Raw genomic sequence first — 14230 nt, forward strand, 5'->3', positions numbered from 1 at the left:
GTGTTGCACCTTTAGGTCGTTTGATCAGTAGTGCAGTTGTGTTTCTTTGCTTTAAGTTTTTCCCCATCTACAGCAGGGTGGTGTGTGTTTTAGCTTTTGAATATTATTGATTTCCTTGTCTCCTCCTAACTGGCGGGGACTATACGGCTTACAAAGCTAGCAAACACTTTGGTTGATATGAACATTTAAATGTCCATAATGCAGATTGCTTGGTATGGTGTCATTTAGAAGAAGGTGTGTGTGTGTGTGTGTGTGTGTGTGTGTGTGTGTGTGTGTGGAGAGAGAGAGAGAGAGAGAGAGAGAGAGAGAGAGAGAGAGAGGGAGAATGTGCCTAAAGTGAAAAAAAGACACTATGTGGCAGTGAGTTGAGGACAGGAAAAGGGAGAGGCAGATTTTTTTCTACAGCAAAATATACCCTCCCTACACACACATTTCTATTTCTTTCCATTTACCTGAAATACATGAGGACTGCACCAATAATGAAGGGTGGAATGGGGCTGCACTGCTTGCCTGGCCTCCCTCTGACTGTATTGCTGCTGTATATCAGGATGAAGGGGAACAGGGGTGAAGCGGTGATGTTTTTGGTGTGGCCCAAGTCCACCAGCAGAGCGAATCCAGTGCTCCTGCTGCCACCTTGCCCCTACCTCTCTCCACCTCGGAATGCAGTAGCCACTTAGCCAGAGGGAGGCCAGGAACAGCCCCACCACCTTCTCGGTAGTGGCACCCACCCTGTGGAATGCTCTCCCATCAGATATCAAGGAAATAAACAACTATCTGACTTTTAGAAGACACCTGAAGGCAACCCTGTTTTGGGAATTTTTTAAATGTTTAATGTTTTACCATTTCTTTATGTGCTCTAAGCTGCCAGTCAGATTGGCAGGGTATAAATATAATAATAATAATAATAATAATAATAATAATAATAATAATAATAATAATAACAACAACAACCATGCCATCTGCTACAAACTATTCCACAGCACACAGCACTGAGCTGCCTAACCCTAGGTGGCAAATTGGAGAATGCACGAACTAAGCAGCCAATACAGTGGTACCTCTACCTATTAATTTAATGCATTCCGAACGCACATTCGTAAGTCGAAAAAAGTTGTAAGTCGAATTCCATAGGAATGCATTGGGAGAAAAAATTCGTAAGTTGAAGCAACCCTATCTAACAATTCATAAGTCGAAAAAATCCTATCTAAACCGCATCCAAGATGGAGGACGGAGCTCCGTTCGTAAGTAGAAACATTCGTAAGTAGAGTTATTTGTAAGTAGAGGTACCACTTAACTCTTGGGGCCCCATACCAGACTCTGAGAAAGCAGTGACCCTTTTCTCTCTCATCTGGGGCCTCTTTTCAAGCGAGACCTCTGGATCCACCCCTTCTCTTCTTCTCTGTGAGAAATTCCATCTGGGCTTACCTGCCCCCAACACAAGAGATGTAGGTGATGGGATATGTGGCGTGGTTGGCTACCCCTTTTCCTTTTCCAGGTCAGACCTGGTTCCAGCTAGTACAATTTCCTTCAGTGCTTGGAGTGGGGTTTGCCAAGCTTTTGGCACTCATGGGCACATTTGCAAAGAGGAGAAAATGTTGTGGACTGCACATGCACACTCACAGCAACCAGGTACGCATCAAAGTCCATTTTATTGCCTACAGTAGATAACGTCTTTGAAGCCTAATTTCAGCAGTGGGGGGAGGGGTCCCCAGGATAGGCCTCTATAGGTGCATGGGTGCCCATGGTGCCAAGCTGTCAGCCTCTGGCCTAGACACTGTAGTTTTTGCAATTACTTTTCATTACATTTATACCCACATTTCCTTAATAGAACTGAAGGGCTCCAAGAAAGGCTTCTATCCAGCCATGGAGCCAGATGTGGCCTCATAATAGTTCTGGAAGCAGTGGCTGAAGGCATCAACTATTTTTTACCTGTCTATGCTTTACCAGTGAAAGGACCCAGCTAGAAACTCTGACATATGCTGTAATAAACCAAGTGAAAAGAATGCTTTGGGATAACCTTGAAGGGGTCTAATGAGCAGGCAAGCAAGTGACGTCAGATAAGATTTCTATTGGCAGAAAAATGGAGGTCATACTGAGTTTAAGAAAAGCACAAACTAAGTCTTACTTTGGGGTGTGTGTGTGTGTGTGTGTGTGTGGTGTCTTAGTTTTTGAGTGAAAGATTCTGTGTAGTTCTAATAGGAGGAAAGGATTAAATATAATGACACCGGGACAATGCAAAACAATTCCGTTCTCTTGAATAATTGTGCATTCCATAAAGACAAAGCTTGCTCACCTACTAAGGATAATAAAGTACTTAATATTGCAGTGCTTTTTACAGAAATGGGAAGGGCCATAGTTTAGTGACAGAGTCATACATTCATTGCTTTTAAAGTGGCTGGTTCAAATCCAGGTATCTCGAACTGTAGGTTCTCAGATAGCAGAGTTGGAAGACACCTCCGCTTGACATTTTGCAGCACTGTTTCTAATTGAATTAGACAGTATTAGTTAAGTCGGGCTAAGGTTGCATCCGCATGGCAGTTTATTCCCTCTTTCCAATATTTCCCTACTGTTAATTGCACTAGATGGACTTTTTGTCTGATCCAGCAGGGATCTGATGTTTATTATTTTCAATCTCATTATATTACCTGTGGATTCACACATTACATGAGTCACAGGGCTGGTGCTGGAAACATTCCCAGTTTCCCTCCCCACTTTCAAAGTCACTGGCTGCTATCTGTCTGGTGAAGGAAATACATAATACTGGGAGCTCATGACAACTACTGTGGAGTAAAAACACATAGGCATGTTGATACTGCAACAGAGGGCAATATGGGACGTTCTCTAGCAGCCTTCTGCTACATGGTTCTCTCCACCTGTTTTGGACTACAACTCCCATCAGCCCCAGCCAGCGTGGCCAATGGCTAAGGAAGATGGGAGCTGTAGACAAAAACTTCTAGAGGGCTTCAAATTGTGATTTGGCTACAGAGATGGTAGTAGCCCAAGTTTTTCCCTTCATTCTACAGTGCCTGTGTGGAACTGAGGGTGATTTACAATAATCTGAAATCACAATGTCGTATAAAACACAACAAATAAATGCAAGAACCATGTGTGTTTCCACTCCTTTTCTTCTATAGCCTGATTCCAAATCTTTTTATGTTATTTTGTAGATAATTTGACCCTTGCATTCGTCCTGAAGCTTGGAATATTCCTTAAAAAAAAAAAAACCACATGGATACAGCAAGCAGGTAATAAACAGATGGTGTACTCTGTGCATGTGGGTTTTTTCGCCTGGTGCTCCACAGCAACAAGGCAGGAAATCGAAAAGTCCCCAACATAAACAGATGGGATGGCGAGCAAACTGAGATTGTCAGCAGTGGGCTTGCTTATTTTCAGATGGCGCCCAGCCTTGCTCCACAGGATCATCTGCAATTCTCAAATTCACATTCTGTTGTAAAACTAGCTCCTGCATTTTATTTTGTATTCAGAGGATCACTCCTGTGAGTGACCATGTGGACAAAAGTGTGAGCAAGTTATTTCTGTAGTTTGAGTCCCCGTCCGTGAACTCTGTCAAACAAGACAGTGTGGTTACTCTTTATCTTTTCGGTAATTGTACGTGTCCTTCTTTCTGATTTTTGAATTTTTCTGTGCAACCAAAGCAGTAAGGCAGTCTTGTGCAGTTCATGATCTACCAATCTGAATGAAGCCCAGCAGGCTGGCACTGTGCCTGGCTGCTTTCTTGACAAGTCCCTTGTCCAAAACTGCAGCAAAAAAGAGAGAGGTTTGATGAGCCCATAAAAGGAGACCAAAGACTGTTGGTGCAATTTGTGAAGCTTTTGGGATGGTTCCACAGCATTGCAGGAGCAGAGCTGATCTCTCCTGCCCCATTTGAAAATGCCGTTCCAACAGAGAGCTGCTGAGATTTTCAGAACACAGCTCCTGCTATTTTCATTCCTGCAAGTCCTGCAGATCATCCTCATGGTCTTCTCCTGCCCTCCCTGACCCTCTCTAGCAGCTGACCAATCTGTCAGGGCAGCCCTTATCCAGATCATCCAATGACTGTCAGGGGCTTCACCTCCACCATACATTCTTCTTTTTCAAGGTACAAACTACACATCTCTGCACAAAAGCTTCTTTTCATTCCCCTTTCCCTTTTAAGCACGAGTTGTTGCTTAATGTCTTAATTGGCCTAGATATGACTTTGTGCTTTGATCTGGCATGCAGTCTTTGGTCTTTTTCTACTAATCTTTCAGAGGAGCCCTTGAAGAATATATTAAACACCAAACGTCAGGTAATGGATTCTGTTTGTCTGGTTTTATTTGATTGGACACCACGAGACCATGACAAAAAATAATATTCTTTTTAATCTTTACCATACTGTGAAGCTCTGGGTGACTGAAAGTGCTCGCCTGCACATTTTCTGTGTTTGTTCACTTGTTTATTTTTTATAAAAGCTCTTTCTGCTTCCAAAATACCGTGTATTTTTTAAAACTTTGGCCTGTTTCCCCTTAAATAGCATTCACAGTATGAGTATCACATGAAAGGCAAGTCATAAAATAAAAAATTAAAAAAGATAAAACATTAATTCAGTTCAGGCGTCAAGAAAGCAAAGCCTTTGCATGATTGCAGTTTTCATTTCAATTAATTTGGGGCATTGCATAACCACTGAAGGACATGACGATGCAAACATATATAGCATCACTTAATTTGGATGCAGTTCTTCTCACACAGATCCATACTGCTGAGAATAACAGAGCTGAACTAGATGGATAAGTGAGAGATATCTTTGAGTTTCAGGCTAATGGAAAGTATTGGGCATTATGAAAAAGAACAAAAATGTATGTAGTAATTGTGGGGGTACTTAATGTAGTACTCCCCACCTCCCAGTGGATTTTCCTCTCTTCAAAAATGTCTTTAAGGGGAAACTAATGAAAAAAGCATGATTGAACCAAAATTAAACACTTTTGTGTTTTGTGTCATGGCAGACCAAAGATGCTTAGTGGGCTTTGTGCATCTGACTGGGAAGTTGTGCAGCACTGCAGTGTTTTTGCCTCATTTTTTCTATGCCATTTCAACATAGGTCAATACTGCTGAGATTCACATATCTGTTCCTGCTACGGAAGAGTTAAAAACAAAGTTTGGCTTTCTCCACCCACACACCCGCACACCCAACTTCTTCTAAATGAATGTCCAAGAGAGATAGGTTTAGAAGATTGATTTAGCCTTTGCAAGAATGATGAAACTAGGATTTCACCTGGAAGAAAAGAAAAGAAATCCCTGTGCCAGTAGACTGACTGATGCATTCAATAGTGTTTGTAATTGGGCAGCGCAACTGAATTATCACCACGGAAACTCAGACTCTCCAAAAGATCAAGGTTAAAGGAGGCAGTATGTAACACTGTGTAGAATCTGAGTTCTTTATGCCTTTCATTTGGGGGCTGTTTTGTTATTAACTTTCAGTTTCCATTATATCTGGAAGACAGATCAGCATCCCATAAGAAGACCTCAGGAATCTCCATAACCAAGCATTCATCTTCTTCAGCAGTCATACCAATTTTCTCTCTCCTCAAGAAGAGAGGGAGTGGTCTAGCAGTGCACCAACCCAATCCTACACTAAAAAATTGCTTGTGGATCGGAATGCAGCTCCCAGCAGGATCATATACACTTCTCTGAATTTTGCGGTGCAGTTTGAATGTGCAAAAGGTGTGCTCAAAAATTCAAAAAAGCGTAACAAAATGCATACAAAATGTCAATTTTACAGATGACTGCATTCAAATGTGTATCTTATGTCACAGTGTGTAATTTCTGTAAAATTTGTGTACAATTTTAATGTAGATTTTTTGCATATTCTTTTTTTTAAAATCCACATGAAACAAGACAGATGTGCTGTTCCACTTGTGGATTTCCCTTGTTTAAGGAAGATTTTAATATTTGATGAATTACTGTATTTTAATCTTTTGTTGGAAGCCGCACAGAGTGGCTGGGGAAATAAATAAATAAATAAATCATGATGATGATGATGATGATGATGATGATGATTGATGATGTGGAACTTCCCATTCTTTCCCCCATTACAGGCTCCTGCACATCTGGAGTTTAGCTCTGGAGGATTGGGGACCCCTTAGAGTGGGTTTGGGGAGTGCACAGTGGGAGGAGAGATAATGGAAATCCACTGGCCCTGCTTGGAATACAACTTGGAACTGATAATTGAGTGCCAGCGAGACTGAAATGGGATGAAATTAGTTCCATCCCTAACCTAACAATCCCTAGGATAACTCTCTGCACATGGTTCTTGGAACCAAGGATAGAATTAATGGCTTCAGTTATTTCCTCTCCTTGCTTTTAATTGTATACACCAGAGGATGATCATTCATTACTCATAATTAAATATTCCTGACACAATTTCTCCAGCATATAATGTGAAACAAGATGCTTGCTGTTATAGATGCATCATTCAACCTGGACACTGAGGTCCAGCGCCGAGGGCCTTCTGGCGGTTCCCTCATTGTGAGAAGCGAAGTTACAGGGAACTAGCCTTCTCAGTAGCATAGCTGCCAAGTTTTCCCTTTTCTCGCGAGGAAGCCTATTCAGCATGAGGGAATTTCCCTTAAAAAAGGGAGAACTTGGCAGCTATGCTCAGTAGTGGCGCCTGCCCTGTGGAACGCCCTCCCATCAGATGTCAAAGAAATAAACAACTATCTGATATTTAGAAGACATCTGAAGGGAGCCCTGTTTTGGGAAGTTTTTAATGACTGATGTTTTAATGTATTTTTGTTGGAAGCCACCCAGAGCGGCTGGGGAAAACCAGCCAGATGGGTGGGTAGAAATATTATTATTATTATTATTATTATTATTATTATTATTATTATTATTATTACTCTACCACTGTACACAGTGAGTGTGCAGATGTGCTGAGGAGCCAGGTGGCATTCTCATACACAAGGTCTCTCAAAGCTTTGAAGGAAGATTTTCATGAGGGAAAATAATATCCTCCCACAATAAGACTGTGTTATTAGTTTTTTCCAGTTATTTTTATTGATTTTCCAAATTTCAACCCAATCTCCATAAATTATTACAAATTAATACCAAATTAATACAATTTTGATTAAATGACTTCCCACTCACCTTTGTTGATGCGACCTTAGCTTCTAATATTACTGCATTGAGTATTTTACATTATCTCCAGTACAATCCATTACCCAAACCAATCCCTTAATTATCAGCTGTATTCATAGCCATTTCCATTCATGTTGAAACATTATTTAAAGCATTGCATACTTTTTGTAAAACTTCAAGTGAAAATAGAATACTTCTTTTCCTTTCATGCTGTGTATGCAGTTCTGATATAAGACCTTCATATATAATTGTCATTGGCTTTATCCTCTGCCATTTATATCAAACGTCTCCATTTCTGAAGATGACCTTGAGCAGCATTCCTTTCTGCGTACCTGCGATGCTATTACTTTTGTTATTCAGTGAATGTGGCATTTGAGGGTGGCATTAATGCGTTACCCTCTTGGTGCTGATAAACAATGGGAAGAAAAGTAACTTTCAGGCACCACCCATAAACAACCAGGGCTGGCGGTTAGGCTAAAGGTGGTTGAGGTGCCTCCATGCTTAAGAACACGAGAAGAACCCTGCAGGATCACACCCACCTACTCTAGTATGCTGTTTTCACAGTGGCCAACCAGATGTTGGTGCAAGACGTGGCTGCAACAGTGCTCTCTCCTGGCCACTGGTATTTAGAGACATTCTGCCTGTGAGGGTGGATGGTATAGTAGTAATTGATAGCCTTATCCTCCATGAATTTGTGTTTATAAAGCAATCCTAGTTAGTGGCCATCCCTACCTCCTATGGGAGCGGATTCCATAGGGACACCACCACTCTCTGATTCAAACAGAGGGCTGCTGCAATTGCCCGGATGCCCTAAACGTGGGCGGATGCGTGAAGAATTTTCATTTTGCAAATTGACTTGATCTGCACTTCCCAGACAAATGTTCAGATCGGGACTTGGAATTCAGTATTCAGCAGCTCCCACAAACTTCAAATATCTCAATGCACTTCTCAGCTCAGAAAGCAAATCAACATATGTTTAGAAACGAGTGGGAGGTTTTTTATTATTATTATTTATTTATTTTTGAGAGAGAAATATGTTTAGAATTCAGATGTGAACTTCCTGGCAGGATTTCACAGATTACTCTGGAAATGTGATGTGGGGGAGGGACATATGGATGCAAAACTGCCACAGATCGGGGGTGGGGGTGGGATGCTTTGCTCACCCCTGGAGCAGCTGTTACTATTACCAAACTAGTACGTATATACAAGAGGGGGACAAATGGGAGGACCACCACCCCTCATTGCGCTTGTTGTTGCCTTCCAGTTCATGGAAGGCAAACCTACAGAGTGGAGTCTGTGGAGTGCATCTGTGGAGGCTTCCTGCAGGTTGCAGAACCTGACTTCCCATGGCCCTAACATTAGCTGCCCCTGACATTAGAGACTCTCTGGTCAAGAAAAAGCAGCAGAATAATTTGGTATTTCGCTGCCGCTATTGCCAAACTATGAATCTTCACTTGGCTTTTCTAAATTTGTCAAGTTCTAGATCTCTTTTTACCACTAGCTCCTTACCTCCTTCCTAAGGCTGTACCAGTGCCCTGACTAGTCCATGTGTTAATTATATCATCTGCTATATCTGAAAACATTAAAGTTATAATTGGGTATGTAGTTACACACTGAAATTTCATAGTGAAATCAATGAGACTTGACCTGTGAACAAGATTGCAACCATCACCCTTAAAACCTATTGATTTCAAAGGATTTGGAACATGCACAATTTCATCTCCAATAGTAGCTGCAATTTGCTTCAGAGAACCCTTATGTGTCTTTTTCATTCTCAATAGGCCTTAAGTGGAGGGGGCTTAATGACATCAGGACACTCATGGACTCTCATGTTGTCTGAATGTGCAGGTGGGAGAGAATGATATAGTTGCCTTGTGCATTGGCTCCAGGGCTTGATAATTTAGTTACTTAAAATCTTTATTTGATAGATTCATATCTCAGCCTTCCTTCAAACCAGAGCAAGGGGTGGATTTCAACAAGGATAATTAAATATCATTATCAAACTAAAACGAGTATTAAAACCAACAAGTCAAGCAATATGTAGGGGACAATAGAGCATTTATAGGAAGTTGCCAGTTTCCCTTCTGAGTTTGTTGAATGCTATTTTAGAGGCTCTAATGGCTTGCAGAAGCAGATTTCATATGCTTGAGGGGGCTACAATCTGAAAGGGAGCTTGTGTTGGTTTAGTTTGGGAATATGTGCAAAATTGCACTAACTGCTTGGTCTGTGTCTTGAGCCAAAACATCTGAGTACTGGTGGACATGCGAAAAAGTTAAAATATTTTGGGAAATGATATATAATGAACTGAAAAAGATTCTTAGGTATACCTTTCCCAAAAAACCTGAGGCATTTTTATTAGGTCTTATTGGACAAGAGATTGCAAAGGAGGATTATATAATATTTTTGTATGCGACAACCGCGCCTAGGACTTTGTTAACCCAAAAATGGAAAACTCAGGATCTACCGACGATTGAAGAGTGGCAGACAAAAATGATAGACTATGCAGAATTAGCAAGACTGACTAGCAGGATCCGGAACCAGGGGGAAACAAGGTTCCAAAAAGACTGGAGTAAATTTGTGGACTATATGGGGAAAAAAACTGTAGAAGTTTAAAGGCACTTGCAGGACTGAAATAAATCCTACGAATTGACTTCAAATGGATGGAATAAAGGAACTGAGAGATAAGAGTTAAAAAGAAAACCAAATGAGGGGAGGGAGGGAAGTCAAGCTCGGCAGAGCATTGGGAATGAGAGATTTGGGAAGAGTTGTTAAAAAGATAATTGTGTGTGTTGTATTTGTTTTTGAATGTTTGTTTTGTTTATTGTCTTTAATGTGTTTATTTGGAAAATTTAATAAATTGCTTTTTTTAAAACACACACACACACACACACACACGAGTACCAAGGCATTCGGGATCCAAAGTATGCATTTCAAAAAGTGTGTCTTGAGGCAGTAAAACACTTTACACTGAACTGTGTGGGCAAGGAGTTTTCTTCACTGTCAATGCTGGAAAGCTGACAACTGGAAAGGGAGAAGAATCTGAAGTGCTGCTAGGGCTGGTTGTAATGGTAAGATATGATATCAAAACAGTATCAATTTGCAGTTGACATATTAGCAGTTTGTTGTTCATAGTAGTTAGCCTTATTTTAAACCTTTTGTGGTCCCTTGCATGAAGACACTATTTAACGACTCTATGTGGCTCACTTTATATTTTTCTGAGCAGTGGCTGTGTTATGCTGCTTTGACAAATGATGTTTTATTACAGGAATGTTTCCCTTTCCCTTAAACTTTGTACAAATGCAAGACAAAATTGAATGGCATTTCTTTGAACATGATGACAACTCTTTCACCCTATAATTATGATATAATGTGGAGCGGGTTAGAAGCTAAACTTCATCTCGTTTGCATTTTCACAAAGTAAATAACTTCATGGAGTCAGTCAAATTATACTGTGATACTTATACTGTTGTAATGGAGGTATAATGGGATTCTGCTGTTTTGAGGAACTATTGGTTAAGCAATAGCCTGAATAATTCACTGTTAAATTGGCTTTGGAATATTACTTCACAGACATAAGTAGCTTGTTTTGTAAATGACCTAGAATAGTCTTTACCTCCTCAAATTCCAAAATCCATTGAAAATAGTGACCATGCTGGTCTATTATTCAGATTTATTTTACTATTTTTTCTTTCTCCAGTTATATAATCAGCAAATTAAGGATAAACCAAGGCTTCTTCCCTCTCCCTTCCATTTCTCCCCTTGTGTTTCAGAGCTTAATTCCTGGCCTGGGTCCCCAATTATTAAGATGGTCCAAACCAGCTCATTATGGAAAGATACGTGATTTCTGTTGAAAACTACAGCTCCATATAGAAGAAGGAAATGTATGCTTATTCCCAGAGTTTTCTCATCTTTATCAACATCAGGGTCTTTTCCAGCCACTCTGTGCGGCTTCCAACAGAAGCATTAAAATACAATAATTTATTAAACATTAAAAGCTTCCCTAAACATGATTTCCTTCAGAATGGATAGGTTTGATCTTCTTGCAGTCCATGGGACTCTCAAGAGTGTCCTCCAGCACCATAATTCAAAAGCATCAATTCTTCGGCGACCTTCTTCATGGTCCAGCTCTCACTTCCATACATCACTACTGGGAAAACCATAGCTTTAACTATACCAAATGTGATCTATATGTTGTCTTTTTGCTACATAGTTGCTATCAGGAGAACAAGAAGCGGGAGAGATAGGACCCCCTTTTAAAGCTTCTGTCCTGTAGGAGCTGTGATGTGTTGTTTCATCCTAAGATTCTTTAACTGCAGATTCAAGGCCGTAGACTTCTAAAGTTCAAAGTTGGTGCTCTGCTGGGTCTTCTACCCTGTTTCTCCTAAAATAAGACATGCCCATAAAATAAGCCGTAGCAGGAATTCTAAGCATTTGCGCAAAATAAGCCATACCCCCAAAATAAGACATAGTGATAGGCGCAGTTCTGGAGGGCGCCAAGGAAGAGGCTAGGCTGGACCTGTAATAAAAAATGAGACATCCCCTGAAAATAAGCCACTGTGGAGGTTTTTTGAGGAAAAATAAATATAAGACAGTGTCTTATTTTCGGAGAAACACAGTATTAACATTGTTGCTGAACTTCCACAAAGTTCTCCTGGACGGGAAACAAGCAAAATCTTGCAATGCATGTTCACATGAGTTGTCCCTATATGCACCATAATGTCAATAAGCAAGTACAAAAAGTTGATTCATAGACCATTATATTGGATGATACAAATGGGACATTTTCAGAAGAACTAGTCCAATGTAATAAAACAACACAGAAGAGAAAACAACATCTAACAGAGAGATCAAGGTCACAGTACCAGGGATGCCGAGTGGAGGTCATATGCATTCCACTTATATCAGAAGAGGTATTCACTTAGTTAAATGGTCACCCAAATGACAATAATGATGCAGATGAAAATGCACATTTAGATTTGCATCTAAATCTAAATTTAAATCTAAATTTAATCTCTTGCTGGACCTGGAATTCTGTATTTTCTAGCACAGCAGTGGACACATAGGCTTTATGTTGTTCCCCTATTTTTTTTTCAAAGGGGGAAAGGTGTATATACAATTCATACTAGAAGTGCAAAAATTAGCCCCTTACAAGTGTCTTTCATAGGAGTCTATTTGTTTACCCCACCTTATCAGGGAGAAAACCTGCAGTTATTTCCAAGGGTTTGATTTACTGTTCTACTCTATCTTTTCATAAAGCTAGGTTTAGGATTGCTACATTATTCATGCCTCAGGCTTCATTTGAAACAAGTAGCATACCCTGGTGAGTAAATAACGTAATCTGACTGATGGTTTACCGCTTTGCCAAAAGGCGAGGTATAAAAGAAAAACTCACACTGTGTACGATCAAGGAAATTTTACTCCATAGATTAAAGGTGTCTTTAAAAAAAATTACAAAAGGAACAGATTGTTAGAGATAAATGATCAATTCTTTCATAAGGGAACAGAATTGCAAAGTACAGAGTTTGACAGGGTGTTCTTCAAGCGAAGTTAAGTTACGAGGCAATTTGAACTGTCTCTGTAATTGTAAGCTAAATCCACCAGATGGCATAAGGAAATGAATGTCATTAACTGCACATGTCCCCTGTTCTGGCTTTAGTCCAAACTAAACAACTGACACTAGCATACAGAAAGAAGAAAAGCTTTATTACACCAAAGGGAAATAAAACAGGAATAAAAGATGGCCCTCGTAATTAAAATCTGGGACTGGATCAGATGAAATCCTTGGCTCGTAAGTCATAGGGTAGCATTTGGGAGTTCGGGTGTTTGTTTGGTTTTTTAAAATGGAAGATGTATTCAAATGGGGCATTTTAAAAAGTTTAATAAAATTATGGAAGATATGGAGAGAATGAATAGAGAGGCTTGGTACTCAAACAACTTGGAACTCAAACACTGCAAACATGGAAGTAAGTGTTCCGGTTTGCAAACTGTTTTCAGAAGCCAAATGTGATCAAAATCTTTCCATGCTCAAATCCATCATTGTCCCATTATTAAACAGACTGTGTCACTAAAGGCACTCCTGGAGTGTACTTATGCATTGCTACAACTCTGCTGTTAAATATTTGCACCCATACTTCTATGTAACTAAAGATGATGAGTAATAATAATAATAATAAAGCAGGTTTGAGGTGGGGGGGGCAGAAGCACCACTTCCTTTACATAGCTTGCTGGAACGAACAAGGAAATACAAAGGAATTGAAATTACAAGGGGAAATTAATGGTGACAAACTCATTTTGCATCATAAAAGTTGGCTTAATTGTTCCCAAGTCCACTAGAAATCTGTTATACTGAAGTTCAAACATTGTGAATTCATCACTACTTTAGGTTTATGAGCAGTTAGCACCAGGCACTCAATATGAGCCCCTATCACACAGCTGTTTCATATCCCTTGGTTCTTCTGCTGCTAAAGGCATCAAAATGCCTCTTATAGACTCCAGCAAAGGGCTGGTGAAGACCTCCGGTCCAGATTAGCCGCATAATGTTCACATTCACAAAATGAGGGTAGATGCCATTAGGCCTTTGGCTTATAAAATATCTCTAAAAGAAACATCTCAGAAAAACTGACCTACCTTCTGATACATCTTAGTTTGAACAGAGTTTGCATCGTGATTATTTCATTAAAGGCCAAGGAAGTTTGCATGGGTGTAAGGGGCACAATATTTCTGGTGGATACATAACTAGTGACAACTAGCACACCAGAATTTCTCAGGGCCCTTTTGTGCCATTTAGAATGGTTTTTATAATTGCTTTCCTTTCGTGTTTTCTTTTCTTTTCTTTTTTGCCTAAAGAGCAAAATTTAAAACAATCTACATAACTAGGGTTGCCAGACTCAATAGTGGACAGGACTTCTGTGCCTTTAATTGCCCTGCTCTCTTTTGAGTCTGGAAACCTTAAAGAGAAACCAGCAGACCCTTTGCTTGGAAATTAAACAAAGGGTTCTGAAGAAGTGTGCATGCACACGAAAGCTCATACCTACGACAAACTTAGTTGGTCTCTAAGGTGCTACTGCTGGAAGGATTTTTTATTTTTATTTTGACTGCGTCAGACCGACACGGCTATCTA

Source organism: Zootoca vivipara, chromosome 1 (genome assembly GCF_963506605.1).
Source record: "Zootoca vivipara chromosome 1, rZooViv1.1, whole genome shotgun sequence".
NCBI lineage: Eukaryota > Metazoa > Chordata > Lepidosauria > Squamata > Lacertidae > Zootoca > Zootoca vivipara.